The following is a 22,139-nucleotide window of genomic DNA, read 5'->3' as shown; positions in this document are numbered from 1 at the left end:
CCAATCATAATAAAAGCCGAGAATGGAAAAAATTTCATCATCTCCGTGGCCAAGCTCAGAAGCCACCGACACCAGTCGACGAAGCAGCAACCAAGGCCAACCGAGAAATTTAATAACTAATAAATTTCGAACAACGATTATTATAATGGAACACAATCAATTCCAATCAAATTAAAGCATCTAAAACGATGTATTCAAGTTCAAAGGCCCACATTTGCCCAATCCCGCTTTGTACCGGAGCTCGCGTCATCTATGCATCTCCGCGCTACTCCTCCAAAAAAGAGCCAAAAAGCCAGACCCACGCTTTTCCTTCCGTTACAGATTCAATGGCGTTGGAATACGGAATGGAAACAACAACATGCACTGGACTAGCATCAACGGCAATAACAAAACCATGTTTGTTCGTTGATACCAATGTTGTCTTGTCTAAATGGGAAAAAATCATTCGAGTCACAGAAGCACGTATGGAGCTTTCCACGAGCCCATAAAACCGCCCGGACGAGCTCCGCTTCTAATTACCATACCAATGACCTCCATATTGAATCTCTTGAAATATTAATCTTATGATAATCCACGTGGTTTCCGCGCTTCTAGAGCTTGCCAAGTATCTTTCCTGCTAGGTTGGGGCCGGAAAAGCCAACGGACGGAAACTGTGTTGCACCAAAAATAGTTTCTAGCCAGAGACTACTGTCGATTTCTTGTGACCACAGGGGAGATACGAGTACTTCCAGTTTTGACAGTGACAGGCTATCTGTGTTGTCTGGGTATGTCAAGAAACTACCCAAGAATTGGCACAACTGAAATTTTATTCAAGAAATCATATCGCGAAAATCGTGAAGAACGTTGAATTTCGTTGGACCTGGAAAGGCATTTTCACTGCGTGATTTGAGCCGATTTGTGCATGGCTTGCGGCTGTTTGCTTGCGTGGTTTTAGCGAAAGTGAAAAGTTCACGAAATTGCAAGTTATCCATAATATTTGCATAGAAATCGCTTAATTAATAGGTTCAGGTTATAAATAGCGAAATTTACTTTAGAGGGCTTAAGTTTTTTTGTGCGATTTCCGATCTAATAAAGCTTTCCGAGCTAATGGAGATTGCCAAGATAATTAGAAAACATTAGTTAATGCATAAAAATTAATGTAAATTTGGATTTAATTTGCGAATGGTTTGTTGTTGTTTGGTTATGAAGTTTGGGACGAAAAGGTCAAATTAAGATTGGAGGTCGAAAATATTTCGAAGAAAGTGCTAATGATAGGCCAGGAATTGAAATATGGAGTTAGAAAGTTGCTAACGATGGTTAGCAGTTTTTAACTAATACGAAATTTTATTCAAATAACGTGAAGGTTCCTCAGGAAATGAGGAAGCAGGAAGCTAAAATGTGGTGGATTTGCATCTTCAGAACCATACAATAACAGTGATCTAAGCCCTACAGGAAGAGCATTTTTGAAATTACCAGCATAAAGGGGAGAATTATTATATAAGGACCCATTTATTATTTTTTTATTTCACTGGGATTTCGAAATTGTGATATGAGATTTCTAGTCTTCCTGACGAGTGGTTAGCCGATAATAAAAGAAGACCATTTAGATGTGGCCAAAGATGAGATAAATGCGACAATTTAGAAAACATAAATTGACACTTAGTCGCGTTCCAAGGAAGAAAATCGAGCAACTGCTCGAAAAACTAAAAAATAAGCAATGTTGCTTAGAAGTAGGGCTATCCAAGAGGGGAAAAGGAGTGACCCCCACCGGTCGTTGAGTTTTCTTAGGCTACTGGATTGACGTGACGATGATTATCTTTTTCTGAGCCTGTCCGAAACACACAAGTGCTTGGTGAAATTGCTTCATTTGCTTTATGCGGTTGCTTTTCGGTGTCAGAAGATGGAGTCTAAGGAATAAAAATAAGGGTCTAGATTGGCAGACATTTCAAAGAATCACATCAGTCAAATGCATCCTGAACCTTCGTAATGTTCCAACATTTCCACAATATGCTTGAGGGGAAATTGTTTCTGACCTAGATCTTTGCATCAGAGTTAAAACGGCAATCATATATCGGCGAATTTATAGCAGAATCGGCCATCAGTATACTGCATTCTAGGATAATTAGGAGCTATTCCCAATAATCAGACGTGTGGAGTCACTTCTGTTCGATGATGAACATGTAAACTTACTGGGAGGACCGTCGAAAAAAGTGAAGGAAGAGCGTTACTGCCCACCCTTTCCGAATCGATGTCAAATAGTTCCAGCATCTACCCTCCAGCTTTGACATTTCTCTAGAATTCTGGTCAGGAAACCCTGCATAGTATAGACTGAACTATGAAAACATACCCTATCAAGTACCTGGAATAAATGGTAGTTGCTGTCCCGGAAATCCCTTTAACATGATAGAAAACTTTGAGGTGGATTATTGTCATCTAATTACATCGGTAGAGGAAATTCGATATTTGCTTAGGAGTAATTCTACGAATTTTGATCTCCGTATGGCGCATTTCATTTCTTTAAACTGGAATATACAGGCAAACAGGACATCACTAACTACGATTAATTCTCGTTATGAGTGCTAGCTGCAATTAACAGATAAATGATTATATAGTATATTCCGCAAATGAGAGTCAACCTGCGGCTTAATTCGACATCGTATAAATCGATTAGGTTTCCTACAAGGTTGGCCTCTTCCTACTCCGTCCCTCATCCATTGCAGGCTTAAGTGAACCTTAACATCACTTAAAGGCGAGAAGGAATTGTAGTTGACGGTTAACATTATTTGGATTTCCATAGCCTCCTGTTAGGTTGGGCTGTCGATATGCGTGGGTATTAGAGATGCAAATTTTTATGGGTTCTCGGTCTGACAAAGTTCAGCCGTGTTACAGATACTCCATTTATAAGCTAGTAAAATAGGAGATGCAGACACCGCAGTGATCCTTACTCTTCGATGCAAAGGAAAGGAGGATAATAAAGGAAAAACACGAAGCCTATCCACGCTATGAGTAAATTTCATAAGCGCGTACAGATAGGTATCTGAAAATAATGGACAACTTTTCGAATATACGGGTGACATTATATATGTGAAGGGCATCTCCAAGCTACTTTCAAATTTTCCGATCGGCTAGTTTCTCATTGGGTATATCAACCAAAATCATTATAATAGCCTACCTAATCAATAGTTACCCCCGTGTGATTGCTAAAGATTATACCACATTATTGGTGAATTAAACGTATGACTTGACAACCAAAGCCTTGCAATTGGCAACATCTTGATAATACCAACTTAATAAAATATCGGTGCTCTTTGAACTTAGTTCCCCTAAAGTCAATGAAAGTATGTCGGGATTATGTCAGGTTTCCTCCACCGCCTCTGATCTTTACGGAACGAAATTTCCTTCTCAGCTTTGGTCTCGCCTCGTTCAAGTCCTAGATAAACTCGAAGTTCCAGAACTAATGATTCCTACAAATCATCAACGAAGAAATTTTAGCTATGCTAACCACTTCCAGTAAAAAAAGTTTGTCCTTTTCAATGATGCTACTTTTATTTCGACAGTAGTGCTATACATCCTCAAATATCTCTGCATATTCTTATGAATGATGACATGTGACAGCCACGAATGCTGGACTCTATGTTACCTGGCGTATTAACAGCGCCAGACCCGCTTCCGCTGCCGCTGTCCAAAAACTGGAAATGCAGTTATCTTAACACCTAAATCAAGTTGAGACTGTTCTGTGTTAGTCTTCTCTCTGTGTTGCTATATGGGAGTAGCACATGAAAAGTGAACTCCATTGTTTCTCAAAAGTTCCAAGCCTTCGTCAACACCTGTCTGCGTCGTATCATCGGATTACGTTGGCTTATCACTATCTCAAACGAACAACTTGGTTGGCGCAGAGCTGGTTCCCGCACGTACTGTGATCGGAGGTGGAAGTGGCAGTGGATAGGTCATACATCAATGAGGGGCGACAATTGCATTGGTGGCTACGACATGCAGTGGAATCCATTCTCGCAAGTGGGTTGCATTAAGGACACTTGGTGCGGAACGATAGAGGAGGAGTCCGAGCGTCTCGGGAAATCGTGGGAGAGAGAGGAAGGGCGCTGAAGGGCAAGTAAGCTAAGATTCACGGGCTACACTACACAAAGGGGTGAATGGGAACCATATATTTATTAGACTTCACTTCGTTCAATAACGAAGTCGGCTTGTCTGCACTGGGTTTCCTGTTTCTTTGGGTCGCAAGCTTGGTCCGGTTGAAGTCGAGTGGTGTTCACATGAAACGATTACTACCGAAATGACAATATGTACGTACATGGGGTGACTAAACAAGCGCTGGAAGAATTACTGCAATATTTACATATATAAGAGAGAACCACATTGTCCGAATAATGGATTAAATCTAGAGAGAATATAGTAGTCAATGAAGAGAGAAATCAGAAAAATTTTAGAAGCAGCAATTTGCATTTTCAGATATATAGTGGCAAAAGGGTAAGGTAAAGAAGGAGCAAAATCGCCCTAGAATACTAAGAGTTAAAGCATCGAAAGAAAGTGTCACTCATAGAATACAGGACTAACTATTAAAGAAGAATATCCAGACTGTAAAAGCAACAAATCATGCTGAAACGTTTACAGTGAAACTGATGGCTTCCAATATATAACGTAAAGTCGAGGCTGGAGAAAACATTGGCGAAGGCCTTCAGTGGGAGAGAAAGGAGAGAGGAATGAAGATTGAAGAAATAGAATTATTTATTTGCCGGTGCGTATCAGGGTAGTTAAAAAATGTCACTATAAACCTGGCTTTTTATTCAGACATGATGAAGAATTAATGGAGGAAAAGGATCAGGTGGTCAATTGTCATTGAAACTCTGGTAACATAAAAATGCCTAAAGAGTACTGCATTTGTTAGTAAATGCCGTGACCAACAGAGCTTCTCGCCATTCGGAATTCGACGCTAGCAAAAATCACTCACGAAGAAAGAATCAGCTGGGAGATGAAAATATGCTTCATTATATGTACGTCCAAAAGATTCCACTTAAATCTTCAGGCGATTTTAAACCAAAACGGTGTAAGCTGAATCTCCTAGAAGTTCTGAGAGGATGAGAATTTTCTAAGGAGTAGATAAGTGGACATGATTGTTGAAGTAAGAGAACCAACGTAGATGAAAAAATTGGAAGGATGTTTTCGATCGTTCTATAAAGAATTAGTTTTCGAAGACATGGTAAACTATTTCATGCGGTTAATCTACTATATAAAGAGCAGATCAATTCTAGAAGTGAATATTTTCGGAAACTTTTTGCAGATCGCGGATCTGGAATGGAGGCCGAGAGTTCTTTGGGGTCTACATGGAGTCACATTGTTTTCCAACACAATATGCATTCGAAATTAAGTACTCTAACCTGCTTCAAAGCGACTGTCGCACCATTGACTATTATAAGAACCTTTCACAAATGGTCACGCAATTTGCTTAGCTGGAAGAACTTTAAAATTTATGCAGCTTCGTTGATAAGAGCTGCTTGTTATAAATATGGGTTCTGATAGTAACGATTGTCTCAGGAATCGTAACATCCCGAGAAGTTCTCAGTCTGTGATGATTGATATATAGTACCGTTCTAAGACAGCCTGTGGGGGCACATCGGAGGCAAAAACCACCGACTGCATCATCGACAGTGAAAACACCTCCACCGACGCACTGAACTGTAGGCTGCGAGCAGGAGCAGCTCATATGCCGGCTGTCAATGAGTGAGGAAGCGAAGCTGAATTACTTGCTGAACGGGCAGACGCTGGGCGACCGTACTCCCAGCCACTAGAAATTCGGAGCTCAAGCGACTAAATATATCATCGGATGCAATTTCAATACAACAAAAACTAGGCTCGCTGGGGTCTTGACGGCGGCTACCCGAAGCGCAGTACCACGTCGCCTTACAATTTTCGACCCTCTGAGCAAGCGTTGCTTTTTGGTCAACACGGGCGCGAGGTGTAGGTTCTTCCCGTACCCCGTCCAAACATTCCTTTCTCATCCGCGCTAATGGCTACAGGCAAGCGGACGTGAGTCTCGGATTGCACCGAACGTTTTCGTGGCGATTCGTTTTGGCAGACATTAGCACCCCCATTTTAGGCACAGACCTCCTGTGTCACAGGACAACTGCATACCATCCACAGTCCATTGGGATGCTGGAACGTTGGCGCCAGACACTAAAGGGCGCCTTAACGGCTCGCGACGATCTGTCGTGATCACAGTCCTTGCATTTCGTCCTCCTCGGCTTTCGCACAGCCTATCGAGAGGAATTCACGCCAGCCGCGTGGAGATGGTGTACGGAGAGAATCTGCCACTCTCTGCCGACCCTGTGCTGCATATCAGAGCAGGGTTAAGCGACTTCAACATGCTGCGTCTGCTCAGGGCTGCGGTTTCGAAACTGCTACCGACTCTTCCTTCCCGATATACGACACGTATGCATAGTAGCAAAGACAAAATAATTTGATGCGTTGAATTCGGGAGAACCGGCTTTTCCCGCATATACTAAAAAATTTTCTCCTTTAATATTTCGTCCTTCATTGATTCAGCAAGTTTGTAGCATGAAACTTTTATGGAATTTAGCTTCTAAATGACTATTTCGAAGAGCGATCAGTGATCAGCGGGCGCCAGTTTTTCTAGACATACCGTGTTTACTTTGATTGTCTTGCGGGGGTAAGCTTAGAATCCAAGTAAGCAAAGAAGTGATGATTCTCTTTGCCAAAACAGGCGCACTTAAGTTGCAAATTGATTTAGGTTTAAAGTTTACTTTATACGTGATCCCAGTTTAACTTTCATGTGGTTTGAGATTTGCGCTACTTGGTAGGAATTAATTGACCAAACTGAATCGTTCGGGCATCCAAGCAGAGTTCTGTTTTCTCGTAACACAGCACCATCCTAAGTGGCTTCATAATAATTGACAAACAAGTACATACGATGCAAATGACTCACATAGAGCTAAGACGAATCACCTCCAAAGAAGAATTGCGTAAAAGTAGTATTTCAAAATCATCAGGAGTAAACTCGAGAGATGAGAAATGTGAAGTCAATACAGCATAAGCTCCAGCAGCTGTCGACAGTACCTCATCTCTGCCGGGAGAGCAGAGTAAAGCTGCTCCCGCCTTTTGAAAAGTGTGTTTTTTCCCCAGAAAAAGGGGATTGTGAACCGAAGACGTAATAGGTGCTACCGTGATCAACTGGATACGGCCTTAGACTTCCCTGGAATATAAACAACTTCCCTATTTTAGAAGCTTTACAAGGAAACAGCACTACACTACATAAAAGATGAGAGATGAGGGTTCGGCTTGTCGTGATCGGTTGCGCGATTTGATTTTATCAAAGGCCTGATGTGGATATAGTTAAGAGGCCTTCAAATCACCATCAACCATACTTAGCCACCGTTGTTTCGGTAGGCCTTTGGATCTTCAAACCAATATTGGCGAGTGAATTCTTGTTAGCGCGAATTACATGAACATACCAACGAAGACGTCTCTCTCGCAATTTTTCCACAACCGTATCGATCGCGCATATCCTATTTTCGGATGTGATCACTAGTCCATCGCAATATTTTCGTCTCCATTACCGCAACACGCCATTTATTGCCTTTTAAAGTCGGCCAACCCTAGAGGGTAAGAGGACGGACGACATTACGATAAATTTTAGATTTGAGACGTTCGTTGACACGTCGATCACAAAGAACCCTAACTGGTGTTCTGGCGCTTCGTCTAGGTTGCGCTAATGCGTAAAACAATTTCATAACGCATCTCCATTGCCACACCAATATTGTTAATTACAGTACTAAGTGAATGAGGAGTTAAAGTCACCGCATTACTGAGAAGAGCTAAGTCAATTGGAAGGCTTAAGATATTAGAAACAGGTGGTCCTACATTCACCCATAGAATTATCTAGATTCCCAAACAATACATGCACTAGGAGCCTGACCAGTAAAAGTAAATGTCTGGAGATTCATGCCAGAAACGCTAGCCCATTAATAATAAGCCAAATTACCAACTCTTGGTCGCATTCGAGAGAAGAATCCTCCGAAGAATTTTTGGCCCCCTACATGAGGATGGACGATTCCGTAGCCGACATAGCGACGAAATCGATGAGCGATACCATGACCTTTCTGACAAACCCACTGTAACGAGGCAGGACCTTATCTGCCAAGCAAAGGGAAAGGGAAAATCTATGGCAATAAATAGCACGAGAATTGGAGCGGTCTTCTCAAAGTGGGCTTCCTACGTAGCCCCTTTTTGACCGGGCTATTTACAGTTGAGCCCTTTGTAACAGTTTCCCGATTGTGGACGCAATTTTAAATCGTGATATATAACATTTCCACTTTTTAATAAGAAACTATGCTATTGATGGCAATTATCCAAAAACGGCACAGCTATTGAGCCTGCCTTTACTGGTACCTGAGTCAGAGGATCACTCCATTTTCCTGTATTTTTTTGCGGCACGGCAGAGTTAGAACAGCAAATAGGAACCAATTTAGTGCTCTTTTTTCGGTGGTTAATCGCTGACATCATTGAAGTAAGACCTGCATAATCGCTTGTGTGACTCATAATTTCGGAGTTGCTCAAAAGGTATCTACAAAAATTGCTGGCGGTTTTGTTGTCACGGCAGAGGCAGCTTTTCAGGCTCTGGTTCGTCTCTACCCCAGCGGCTACAGATGCTTCTGGCTTCTTTTTTTGAGGATTCAGTAATCCGGTAGACGAAACCTTAAGACTTAAGACTACTCAATTTTTTGTCAAGAGTATTTGTATCGTCGGAGATAAGCAGGTATATTTCACCACTCGTATCTGTGGGGCATCTCCTGCGATTTATTTAGGCTACAATAAAAGGAATTGGAAGTTTTTGGAAGCAATACACAGTCAAGTGCTTTAACATTGCTACCGGAGTCGGCCTTTCCCAGAGCATTTTATGGGAATTTCGAGCTAGCTGTGCTTGCCGCAACAAATCACCGGTTCCGGTTTTTTTTTTCCAACAGAATGTCAGTATTCAAAGACAACACACATTCGGATAAACCTCGCATATACAGGTACCTCATGTGTGCCCTTAGCATAAACTGGCACTTTTACTTTGTGATGAAAGCGTAGATATGGACGTCTCGCCTTCTTCATTATTAGGTTCTTTCACAAACAGTGACTTTCCATCTTTAAGAAGAAATTTCCATGTGTTATTATAATTTATAGATTATAATTTACTAACCTAGAATAACTAAAGGATACCCTCTTTCAGCTAAGAGAAAAGATATTCTAACTCAGGGTAAAAAAAGTGGTATAAGGCTAGGACCTCCTTGTTCATATCTAATTTTACCGTTTCAGGTAGCAATCCAATTATAAAAATGGTAAGTGGAACCTGCCCAAGATACTGACAAATGATAAAGGTGCTTCCTCCGCTCTACTTCAAAAGCCCAGTCCCTTCATTGATAACATTCAATGGATGAAAGATGAAGGTTCTGTTGCAACTCAGTTTGATGGAATATCAAAAATCCTTGAAGTGCTTCTTGAATTGCTACCACCACATCCCGCCATCAGCTAAACGGTTGACCACCTTCTCTCGTTGTGTGGCCCATAATTATCCATTCTCTCCATTCATATGCAATTTGATATGCCAACGATTGGTCATCACAAATTGATGCTTTCCCAACATTTCATTGTTGTCGAATATCTAATTTAATGCCACATAAAAATTCATCGCATGATGTTATCTCTTTATTTCGCACTTTTTTCCTTTGTGTTCATGTACCAATAAACCAACGCGTGGAATTCATTTTTTATGCAAGATTTTCACGTCAAGCATTCATCAAAATATTGAAATTCCTGAAAAGTCAATGCAACACATCAACCAATGATTATTTATTTGGAAAAGAAAGATACTTCCAATAAAATTGCGATAAAGGGCAAATTGTTGGGCTTTCGAAATCGACGGTAATTTCAGATGAAAGTGAATGGCAATTACTGTGGCTGATAATCAAGGGTTTACCAAGGTAGGAATACTCCATCATTGATGACCGTGGCACTGCTGATAGCCAACAAGTGCTTGAGGATGGTGCACGGTTGGTGAGGTTTGAAAAACATTTGCAACTTGCACGAAACAGGCGGGCTATGTTTATGCAAAACGAGTCATGGCTGCACAATTTTGTTTTCAATTTTTTATGCAAATTTTTAAGGGAAGAATGGATGTGTTGGGTCCATGCAGTCAAGGGAAAGTTGTCTTGAAGGATTGCAATTTTGAATACCAAACGTAGAGAGAAAGGCATTGTCGAAGGGATTTTTTTTCGATGGGATGGGAGCTGGTCCTACGTGTCCGTTGTCTGTGTCCTCCAAGTAAAAAGCATCCTTGACCAAACTTTCCCTGTTCTCCCATCAAGAACCCCATCTAGTATCGAAGATACCCCTTTAAGATACACTCAAAAACCACTCACCATGCTGCAACAATTTGAATAAATTAGCATTGAGCTGGCATTTTAACAAGTTGTTTTGTGCATGTAGGATCACACGTAAACGTTCCATTGATACGGCGATCTTTCACGAGTGCAAAGTGAAACAACCTACAACAAACTCATGAACATACTTACAAGCTTACATGGTTACAAATTCCAATGACGACAAAGTGACGAGATTTTCCATTAACATCCGAGCCAAGGTTTCACTGGGCCCAGTCCAATTACACAGCTATTAAAAAGGTTTCAAACCTTTTTTCATGCATTTAACATTAAATTTAAGTATGTCATTGCATTATGATGATGTCGATGCGGTTGATGATGATAACGACGGTTAATGATAATCATGATGTTGACAGATACGTCTGTTTTCATATGCAATATGTTGCCGCGCCGCAATATTAGATACGAGTATCTATCGCTCAATCCGAACTTTGAGATTTAACAAATTATCAAGTTTCTTCGATAGCCAAGATGGTGGGGACCCAATTACGACAAAAAGACAGGCAGATGCGATTGCTCCATGAGGATTTCATTCAGCGGAATCCAGATATTGAGAGATCAATTTAAACGATAGAGTTAATCGTTGCATGGGAAAATAAATCAATCGAAGTTGATATTGCAAGGTATAACCTGGGTATCTGCATAGATAACCAAATCCAATTAACGAGATAAGCGGATTCGTAATTTCAGAGGCAGGTGTTAATAGTTTGGTAATGCCCTGTATGTAGGTTAAGGTTCTAATATGAATAAATAAACGAGAATGCAATAATCTGGGTTGATTACTTTGTTGCTCAGTACGCGTGATTAGCAACATCGATTCAGATTTTTCAGAATTTTTTGTTCAAAATCTAATTTTAAGATGAGCAAAGAACAGGTGCCCAATTTGAAGCACCTTTTCTAATAAACAGGATATTTGGGAATGGCTGGTGAGAACAGCGGAGCGGTAGAAGTAATGGTTGATATTATCCAGCATGACTGTTGACACAAAAGAGTGAGATACACTTCTTCTTCTTTTTAGATTGAAGCATCTTCTCAACTGTGGCTCAAAAAAGTTAGATATATATTATATCCCTATTAGAATAGGTTGCAGCTGTTGACTATTTTGGCACTCAGCGCTGGTCATTGCATCCAGTCTTTGAACCATGTACTCATTTCCCATCAGCTACCCCCACCCAATACGTAACTTTGCGACGTTCTGGTAGTGATCCTTCAAGGTTATTCGCCATCGATGCATTGGTCTCCTGTTCCTTTCCTAAAATCTAAATTGGGTTAACAATCACGAAAATGATCATGTAGTCCGACGGACTGGTAATATTCTCCCTCAGCGAAACAACCAAATTTACAAGCAGTGGTAACTTAAACCCTGTCGATTCTACGAGTATAGATGGAGAAGGACTGGTTTCACCATACATCCTAGGATATGGTTTTTTTAGAAAGACCAGGAGCATCAAGATGGGTGTTCCTATAAGAGCGATGAACGCTGTTTACCTCCAGTGAAGAAACTCAACCAAGATTCTCATGCGCATAGGCGGCTTGTTTTTGTACTTGTAAGCTCGGGCAGACTGAACCTTCCAAATCCTAATCTGCCAACCATATTTTGGTTGAGTTCCTAAAGAATTGAAGGCAAAACCGGAGAAGAGGAAAAAGGGATTGTAGCAATGCCATCCTCTTTGCAAGAAAAAGAAGAAAACAAGATAAAGATGAACCACTGATGATGGGGTCTTTCTGCAGTGTAAGCCAACTGTCTCCGCATTTCCATTAATAGTGCTTTCATTCCACTTAGAGGGAAGGGGCGATATTTTCAAATGGACAGTCATATTTACATACATGCAGCGTCAAAGGCGCATATTTTCAGAGGCTTTTAGAAGACAGAGTACCACAATGCATACCAGAATGATAGATTTTTATGGGTGCAACTAAATAAAAGTATAGGAAAATTTACTCTATCAACTATCATGAAGATGACATAAATGGATACTTGCTGCAAAACGTAGAATAGGAAGTAAAGTATTAATTTGAGTCAAATCGTAGAGTGGAGCCTAACCACAAAGCAAGTTGAGAGACTGATGTCACCTCAGCTCGACAAAACCAAAAACGAACTTTGAATCCAGAATAAGCTGTTATCAACACGTAATGGTATAAGGATCTCACGTTCAACGCCATTTGTAATAAGGTCCGATGGTTATTTTGTCAGTCTCTAACCATCCTGTCAATTGCAAATCCGGTTGATAACAACCATCGGAACAGCTTTCCTATCTTTTGAAGTGGTCGTAGTTAGCAATGATGCCTTAAGGTAAACTTCGACCCTGGGTGATTTTTCAATATGCGATTCACGTACCAACACCTGTTGATGCCTCTTCACTTATCTAATATGCTCCAGGCTTTATATGTTGACAGTTAGTTCGAAGGTCTTTATCGAACTAAATCTACACCCAGTAGCTTTAGATATGGATGGGAGGCCTAGCAGCACAAAAGGACAGCGAAACTAAAATCATGCCTGAAGGATTTCGGTTACTATCTCAGTCTACACCATTTGAACGTGGAGAACTATCCTGGCTCTAAAAAACAACCTAATTATCCCTGTAAATGGGGGTTTATTCAAAGTACTCCCTGCTTGTTGTGAAAAACGACTAACTTTAAATGCGCTCCGGATACACATTCCTTTCATGACCTTCGGGTATGGAAAACGGTTTACGATTAGTTACTGAAACGTGGCACGCTCCCTGGAAACTCTTTCTCCAACTTGAATGAGAATTTTCTCTATAAAGTCAAGACATTCCTAGCAAAGTGAATTGGTGGGACTCTGAAGAGTATTTTTTCCCCTTATTCGGCACCATGCTTTCATAGTCTAGAAGTCTAGTGATAGTAGACATGAATACCATGTTGAAGTGTTGCTAACGGCTACCGTAGGGCCCACTCCCATGACCTCAAAAGCGGTTCCTGATACGATCTTGACTGCGAGAATTCAATCGAAGCTAAGAAGCAACAATATGTGAAGTGTTCGCATCACCGGATATTTCCGATATAAGAAGAAATATGTTTAGGTGAAGAAAATGAGGAAGTATGATCTTGCTGATCCTGGCAAGGACGATGAAAGACATATACAGTTTATACAGCAACTTTCACTGCTTCATGATTGGCGGCACATTGTTCTGTCTGTCACGCCATTAATTTCCTAACCGTATGTCAAACATACGCCCTGTTAAGGTAATCGCTAAGTTAGTTAGTTATAATGAATAAATAAAATGTGTTGTCTGCCAAGTCTCAAAAGAAGATTACAAGGCCTAGTTGATTAAGGAAACGTATGGCCCGATCGATGAATAAAATGAACAGAGAGAGCTTTGTTGGGAGGAGCAAATTGTGAGAAGTGCAGTCTGAGATACTCCCTGAGAAACCGACTTGAACCGATGCGTTGTTCAGGAAAGCAGAAGCTGCTGCAAATAACAGCGCATTAAAGAGGAACTTCGTAGCTGGTCCTGCGAAAGTTTCAATGGTAAGCATCTCATCCATGATAACGAGCAAATGAAGGGATGCTTCTTCAACTAGAAACATTCCAACGAAAAAAGTTGAGTGATGGTTTCATTCAAAGCATCAGACGCTGCATCAGACGCTGCTTCACCTCTGCCCTGGGAGGAGCATGAACGAAAATAGCGACAAGTGATAATTGCTCCATTTCTATATAATCGCAAAAACGACGTGCGAATTATATTGAAGTGAAATTCATCGTAAGTTCAGATCTAAAGCAGACTGAAGTGAATTTTTTTGTTGAGGATGCTGGGAGTTTGCATCCACTTGATTACGGACCGGACCACTTCGAAAGTAACTTACTTCCTGTCTTGTAGGCCACGGACTCCTTTTTTGGGTTAAACACCGAAGCTTATCAAAAAAGTTGACTGACGGTGGGGCAGCGTCTGATGAGTTGCCTCTACACTGGATGAAACCGTCAGTCAACCTTTTTGATAAACTTGGGTGTTTAACCCAAAAAAGAGGAGTTCGTGGACCACAAGAGAGTTGATTCCCAAGTGCTCCGGTTCGCCATCAAGTGAATGCGGACTCAGGACACCCAGCATTCTCAACAACAAAAATTCCGATGAAGTACAATCTCACGTGAATGACATGGCAAGCCACCGTGCCATACGAATACAGACTGCTCTTCCCGTATGATTTTGGTGGGGGAGAAGGCATTTGATAGCATTAACAAGGATGGAATGCTCTATCTAGGAGGACATTCCGGAGAAATTACCACTGGTTATGAGAACGAAATGCACGAAATGTCACATGCTGGATTGAAATAAAATTTCAGAGGAACTTAATGTCTAGCGTTGAGTCTGTCCGCGTTACGCTCTGTTACCGATGCTTTTTCTTCACATTACTAGTGACGATCTTCATCCTACCTTAGTTGGAGGACGTGGAAAGTTTAAATTGAGGATGATTTTTTTTTTCTCAAACACTACGACTACAGTGATTACATCTGTTTGCTCTCTCGTCGAGATATGGACTTTGTTCAAATGGCTATGAATTTAGAAAAAGAACAGGCAAAATCGGCAGCACCAAATTGATGTCGTTGCTCCTCTAAAAGCGCAAGATCCGCCTTTGCTGTTTTGTATGAAATCTGTAAATGCAGTTCCTTAGCGCCACCATCGAGATTAGGATGTTCCGCATCAATGTTCCCTCTGTCATGGTTGGAAGTTGCATGTGGTCACTTCCCCGCCAGCTTTTACTAACTGGGCCAGATAGCCGTAGACGTGTTGATGAGAAGGCGGCAGTCACAATAGATGAGTCACATATTGAGAAAGTGCAACAACTTCATTGGGAGTTATACCATGCAATGAAACCCATTAACGTCGAGCGGCCGACAGGCAAGTCATTCAAAAGCAAAGTAGCAGGCTTCCTGGAAAGTCGAAAATCATGGGAGCGAGCGGCTGAAGCTATCAGGAAACGGCAGCCATAGCGTGTAGATGTGATTGACGCGCTATGCCATACATAGCCATGTATTGACAAGTGTAAGGCAGTAACATTCAGCAAAATTAACCATAATTTCCTCACCTTCATTGCGTGTAAAGTAGCCTTTACCTCGTCAGGTGTTTGTCGGCATCGGTCGACCTATATATGGCGGGTAAGCACTAATGGAATAAATCGCGCCAGCGGTAATCGCTTGTCAAATCGGTCGATTTCTTTGATGGCATCACGGCAACGGTCAAAGACGAGAAAGTTTTCATGATATTAAGTTTGGGGGCTACCGAAGTAAAGAGCTTTACAACCATTTTTAATGCTATCACAGTCTACCTCGCAGCTTACATCATCGACTTTTTGGTAGAGCGCAGATGTCGATGCGCCTCTTCGGAAGGCCTTGTAATTCCCTTCGTTTTACTAATGCTAAGGGTGCTAATGTTTAGTGTGCAGACGCGAAGTTTTGTTGGTTGGATAGTTTGCCTATGTACTGTCACTACACTAAAAATTCCATTAAGATTTTGTCCGGGCGAAAAACAACTCAGATAAACTAAAGTACACACATGGTACTTTCCTTCTTTAACGCTTGGTCCTTCCCACAGGCATTTTCCAAACAGTGTAAAGATTACTCTTACATTTCCTCTCAGAGAACTGAAGAACAGAACAGAAGCATTCTATGGGCATTCGGTAGCAAGAACACGATTCTCATGTCTTCTTCAATACACTGGCTGCGGCTACGTCTGGTTGCTATCAAGTTTCGATAAAAGTCGCAGACCAGATCTCTCGGGTGATGCTATTGTTGACTCTACCTTTGATAGAGGGTTGACTGTTGGTCAAAATAGGTATATTTTACTTAGAAGTCTATAAAACTTACTTTGCCGACATGTCTCCCCTATCATAAGTGTCTTGACCGGAAAGACATTGGCATATCCAAGTATACTACTATTTAGATATATTCTATTTATCGGAAAAGATTTTTTTTTAACTCTCAATCTATGGTCTATTTTTACTCTCCCTGCTGCCAACAGTTTGAGTGCTACCTCTACGCGTAGGCTCATGACAGGGGTCTATATCCCACAGTAGGCGCTTTGTAGCTGATTTCTGATATTTGACAAGGTCGAACTTCATCCTCAAGGAATTTGAAACTTTCTCCTTTGTAGCAATGTTATATACATCTTTCCACTCTATAATGATTTCTTGCATGTTACCCTCTTGTCGATAGATTCGATTTCGGTCAGAAAAAGCACGCTGAAAGATTGTTCACATATTAAAATGTTACTGCGGCTGTTATCCCGATTGACTGGTGAAGCTGCTTGGAAGATTGTATCGGGCAGTCGCTGTGCCAAACCTACTGTGATAGACGCGCATCTTATAGTGTTTCGTACTTCGTCGTACCCGAGGGGGTGCGTAGAATTTAAGCCTGCCGAAGAGTTCTTGAATTTATCAGATATGGCACGGTTCCAGCCTCGACTTTATGAGACTACAACTGCCGCCGTTGGTTCTGAAACAGCGGAAACTTCTACGACTCCACTGCTGCGACGTCATGACTACTGTTTACGCCACCTTTGCCAATTAAAACTAATGGCAGAACTGGAATATACTACGAGCCTAAGGAATCTAGGGATCACTAAGATCCGAATAACTTAGTGAACTCACTATTGCAAACTATGGACGAGACGATATTTGAGGGGAAAACCGATGGTCTTAGATGGGCAGGAGAACTCGGTAAACGCCAGAGACTTACTGGATGAAGGGAGTATATTAATGCTAGCAAGTACGAATTGGAAGTCAGAATCGAGAAATCGAGATCATAAGGGACAAGTGCCCTGAAATTCAAAGTCAGGAATCGATGGTAGACCTTCGAAACCGACGATCCAACTAAAATCATTGTAGGTTTGCCATAAACCCTATGTGAAGCATAGCGGGTCAGTCCAACCTACGTGCCGTCGCTGCCTGATCTCAGGAATGTGTCTCAGCCCCTCCCCCCACTAACTTTTTTGAGAATCTTGTAATCCCCTCGCCTGACGTCTTCTGATAGGGATAGTGGCATAACAGGCCGCTAACATCTAAGAACAATTCTCCTGAAATGTTCGAAAAGACCCCTATATTTCTCGCTTACGCTAGCATGGATGATTTTACACGGTCAAATTTGACATTTTTTCTGTTCTTGGGACTGCCCTTAACCAATTTAAATGGTCATCCTAGCCATTCCCCTTCATTCATCATCCGGAGATTTAGCTAGCTTCGATTATAAGACATATAAGCCCAAAAAATTATATAAACTTTGACCAAGAGGCTCCTCTTCACAATTCGTGCTCTGATTCGGTGTGGCAATAACAGCGTAAGTTAACCTATTCAGTGGATTGTGACATAGTTTATTACAGCAATAGAGTTCCAGTGTTAATTGTCCTTCCTTATTTCGAAGAAATATGTCGCTTGTTATCTACTGGCGCGGAGCAGTGGACTGCAGAGTAGACTGATATGAAGCTAAGATTATCGTCTGTGAAGACCACAAACGCCTGGTGATAAACAATACTAGTACGAGATAAAAATACCATTAAGAATACGTTACGAATCTAGGCTGGAATACATAAATAAGTCAGGCAGATGAACTAAGTTCAATATGAGCCTGTGGCGGGGGCCACCAAAAGCACATCTCACGTTGGCATATTAAACATTAACGGTATCTAAGGAAGACTTGAAGCCGGAAGATGCCACAAAAAGATTCAATAAGAAGTGGAGACCAGCGAAATTCAGCTCACAAGAGGAAAAAACCCCCAAGAAACTCAAACCGAACCTAAGAGGGAGGAAGTGTCGGGTAGACCTGGGGGAAAAGGGACGCTTAAAGATGTCTAAGGGAGGGAACGCGGAGCTTGTGCCTGCGACATACGATTTTAACCGCCTATGGAACTGGTAAAATACGGCAAAATGGTTTAGGACCACAGTCCTCAAATTACGTCCAGGGGCACATCCTTTAGATCTGTGAAGTGAAGTTGGCTATGGATAAAATCGTCCAACGTATGATAATAATAGTTGCATAATATATTGTAGTCACTAATAATTGCGATGACTTGGAGGAAATTTCAAAAACAGATAACATAGCAACAGGTGTTCTGCCCTGGGTCATCTGCTGGTATACACATTACAGTAGGGAGTTCTACCGGTTACCATCGGTTACTTAGACCACTAAAATCTGGACTGAAAATGAGATGCAACTCCAGATTATCGATTGACTAAGCCACTAAACACTAAATTGTGGGAATGCAAGAGTGGATTTTGTAGATATCTTTGCCAGTGGAGCTACTGAATTTATAAAATTCAGAATTAGCGATCTTAGATCCTGGTACGCAAGAAGCACAATAACAGTGCCCATCATTAATGTTCGTCTTGTGGTCTGAAAATGAAGAGTACTTTATGCAGCAAGTGCATTGCGTGAAGCGATGACCACGCGAAATGCAACCTGATACTAAAAATTCAAATGTAGAGTACGAGATTGAATAGTTAACACTCAATTGCCTCGACCAACGCACCATCAAAAGGACTAAGATCCCACTAATAGCTCTGCCAACAAAACATCGAATAGTAGTAGGCAATTTTGGGTCAAACTTGGTATGGGTTCCTGATCACCCAGTAGCGAAGTAGATACATCAACCGCTGAAAAATATATATTGTACTCATGTCAAGACGATTATGGCAAAAAGTAGTGTGGAAGGTAACTGCAATAGGGGGTCTGCAAAATAAGCAGGCAATATGCAAAGTAACTTCTTTAGCGTTATATAGCTATGCCAATTATGAAAGGTGTGAAGAATTCCCGAACGATTTCTGCCAACATGAGTATGCTCGCAAGTTTTACTTTCACCAAAACGAAGAGCTGACAATCCTATACAGAAAACAAGTTGATACAAAGCTATAAGAGGAGCTAGACTGACCACATAACAACGAACCCGGCAACGTAAAAGGAATAACGATTTGCGTATCTTCGTATGGAATGTGCGCTCCCTATACAGCTCCATCCAGCTAGCCGATACGCTGCCTCAATATAGGACCCATGTAGCAGCGTTGCAGGAGATGCCTTGGGCAGGGACCGGTTCTCTGCAGAAGAGCCAATACACCATATATTATAGTTGCCATCCAGTGAACCACGTGCTCGGAGTAGGTTTCTTAGTCAGTCAAAAAATGAAACCTGCTGTTATCGGCTTCGAAAACATAAGCGAAGGGCTATACACTCCGCGCTTGCGAGGCAAATTTAGAAAGATAAGCCTAATTAACGTGAACATTCCTACAGAGGAAACTGCAGAATTGGAGAAGGATACCTTCTACGAGGCAGTAGAACGAACCCTCGAAGCCTGTCCCAGGTATGATATCACATCATGCTTGCGGATTTTAACAGCCAAGAAAGGAAGGAGCCCGTAATCAGGCGATACGTTGGCTCCCATAACTTACACCAAAATACAAATGATTACGGGCTGCGGATCATTCAATTAAAAGTGTCATACGAAATGATTGTTGGAAGTACCCACACGTGGGCCTCTGCAGACGGGACTACTTTCAACCAAGTTGACCACCTTTCAGCCTTGATGAATGTCAACATTCAGATCTGTGAGCTCAAAAAGTATAGGGAGCAACCGCACCAGGTGCGGAAGTTTTACCAACAAGTCAGCAGGATGAAGCCTTACACACCTCGATGTTTATCCAATCGGAACAAAGAGAGAAATCTGATTTCTGTCAATGTATGCAATTTCCTCGGAGACTTGTTTTCTCAGCAAGAAAAATTACGAACACTTGGCCGCGTTCGAGAGAAGAATCCTCCGAAGAATTTTTGGCCTCCTACATGAGGATGGACGATTCCGTAGCCTACACAATGACGAAATCTATGAGCGATACCACCACCATCTGGTTGTGGATAAAATCCGGCTCAGTAGGTTGCGGTGGGCAGGTCAGATAATCCGTATGGATGGAGATGATCCAGCCCGAAAAGTCCATAAGGCCAATATCCATGGTAGAAAAAGAAGATGAGGCAGACCCTGCCTGAAATGCAGCTATGGCGTAGGCCAGGACGCCGGCCAGCATATCGAATTTGTGGACCTCGTGTAAAACCAGGATGTCTGGAGTCCCTTATTAAGGCAGGCCTAGACCGGATATCAGTTGTTGCGCCGTTGATGATAGTGATGACGAAGAACCCATAAAGTCAGTCCCAAGCCTTTCAAAATAACTAACAAACCATAACACATTTTAATGTTATTCTGGTGCCTGAAGAGCATCCTCTGGGGAAAAGGGGGAGGCATCACGTAACGTAGCTGATTGAAATTTTAACGACCTTTATTAATGGACTATCAGGTATGATTAAGCAATTATACCACTCTGATGATAGCCTTTTGTGAAACCATGATAAATTCTTCAGAGGCTCATGTGACTTACCCAACCATGGCTGAAAATTATACGAACGCATTGCTACTGTTTGTACCAATTTCGCGCCTTGTTTCTAGCCGAAATCTCCTCTGTTTTATGGCTCACCATTGCGTTCCACTAAATCATATTTCTCACATCATATCCGAAAAAATGGCTTTGATCTATGGTCAATTAGTCCAAAACATCTAATCCATATGCTAACTAGACGGTGAAATTAACTCTTGGCCGGTTCCGGTTGCTTTACTCTTGGCTCAAGAAAACCCCCAAGAAATATATATTATGTACGACGAAGGTCATTTCATTTAGACCAGGTTGGGGCTTTCAAAATGCTTGCTTTTGATCTAAATCATGTCTTAGAAGATTGTTAGAAAAAAACAAACTATTTTATGAAAATATGAGTCTCCCCAAGAAGCAGTGAAAGAGTGGAAAATTTTTCTAATTAAGAGCGTACAAGGCCGAAAGTGAAATTTCCACTTTGGACAGTTTCGAAATCGAAAGTAGACAAAATTTATATAAAAATTTTCTGATTTTATTGCTAATTTACACTTAATTAGCATGTGGTCTATGCAGACAATTTTTCGTATCTGAATTGGGAGAAATGAAATGTTTTCGATTCACTTTTGTTTTTATCGTAATAGATTCAGAGATTAGATGAAAGCATACCATTGTTAACAAGCTGTTTCGATTACTACCCGCAGGTGCAGATAGTGTTCTTGTGGGAGAAGACTATCTCCTCTGTCTCCCCTTTTCAGAAGAAAACTTCGCTAATTATGATTATTGATGCATTTATTCAAACGAGCCGTGACTTTTTGCTTTTTCCTGATAGCTCCAATCAACAAATCAACCAATTTTTGGAAATTTCACGGCGCATGTGAAGATAGATATGCATCGTTAATAGAAATTGCTAATTTAGATTTTAGATTGTTAGAGCGGAGTGCAGCCGGTCACCTTTCTCGATAAGTAGATAGATTTCACCTCCGTGAAAAGTTCAACCATTAATGAGAAGCCGCCTCCTCTGTTTTGAATCCCAAATCAACAACACGCACAATAAGCGTTCGGAGTCAAATTTCAAAGGAAATCTCCTGAAGGATAATAACGCGTTGTCTATCCATCATGCATTTCATTAAAATGTCCACCTGAGCCGTACAACTGGTGATAGAGTACAAAATTACACTCAAATAGCAAAGCCATGAGAGGCTCCAACCAGTAACCCTCACTTTGCTCCCTTGCACAATGAACCAGCGAAGAAAAGTGGTGGCCCGCAGGGGTCTATTTACCATCCCATGTTGTTTTCACTAGCCATAATAACACCGTTCCTAGCAGCAAAGTGGTACGTACTGATAG

General features: G+C 41.4%; 1 protein-coding gene across 4 annotated transcripts in view; it reads right to left on the bottom strand.

Annotated features, from left to right (window-relative positions):
* Window positions 1-22,139, bottom strand: part of LOC119650642 (protein outspread) — a 466,010-nt gene that overhangs the window by 65,244 nt on the left and 378,627 nt on the right. The gene's annotated exons all lie outside the window — the stretch shown is intronic.

This window comes from Hermetia illucens, chromosome 3, assembly GCF_905115235.1.
Source record: "Hermetia illucens chromosome 3, iHerIll2.2.curated.20191125, whole genome shotgun sequence".
NCBI lineage: Eukaryota > Metazoa > Arthropoda > Insecta > Diptera > Stratiomyidae > Hermetia > Hermetia illucens.
The sequence above is the reverse complement of the archived record's forward strand: the minus strand, read 5'-3'. Positions and strand labels throughout refer to the sequence as shown.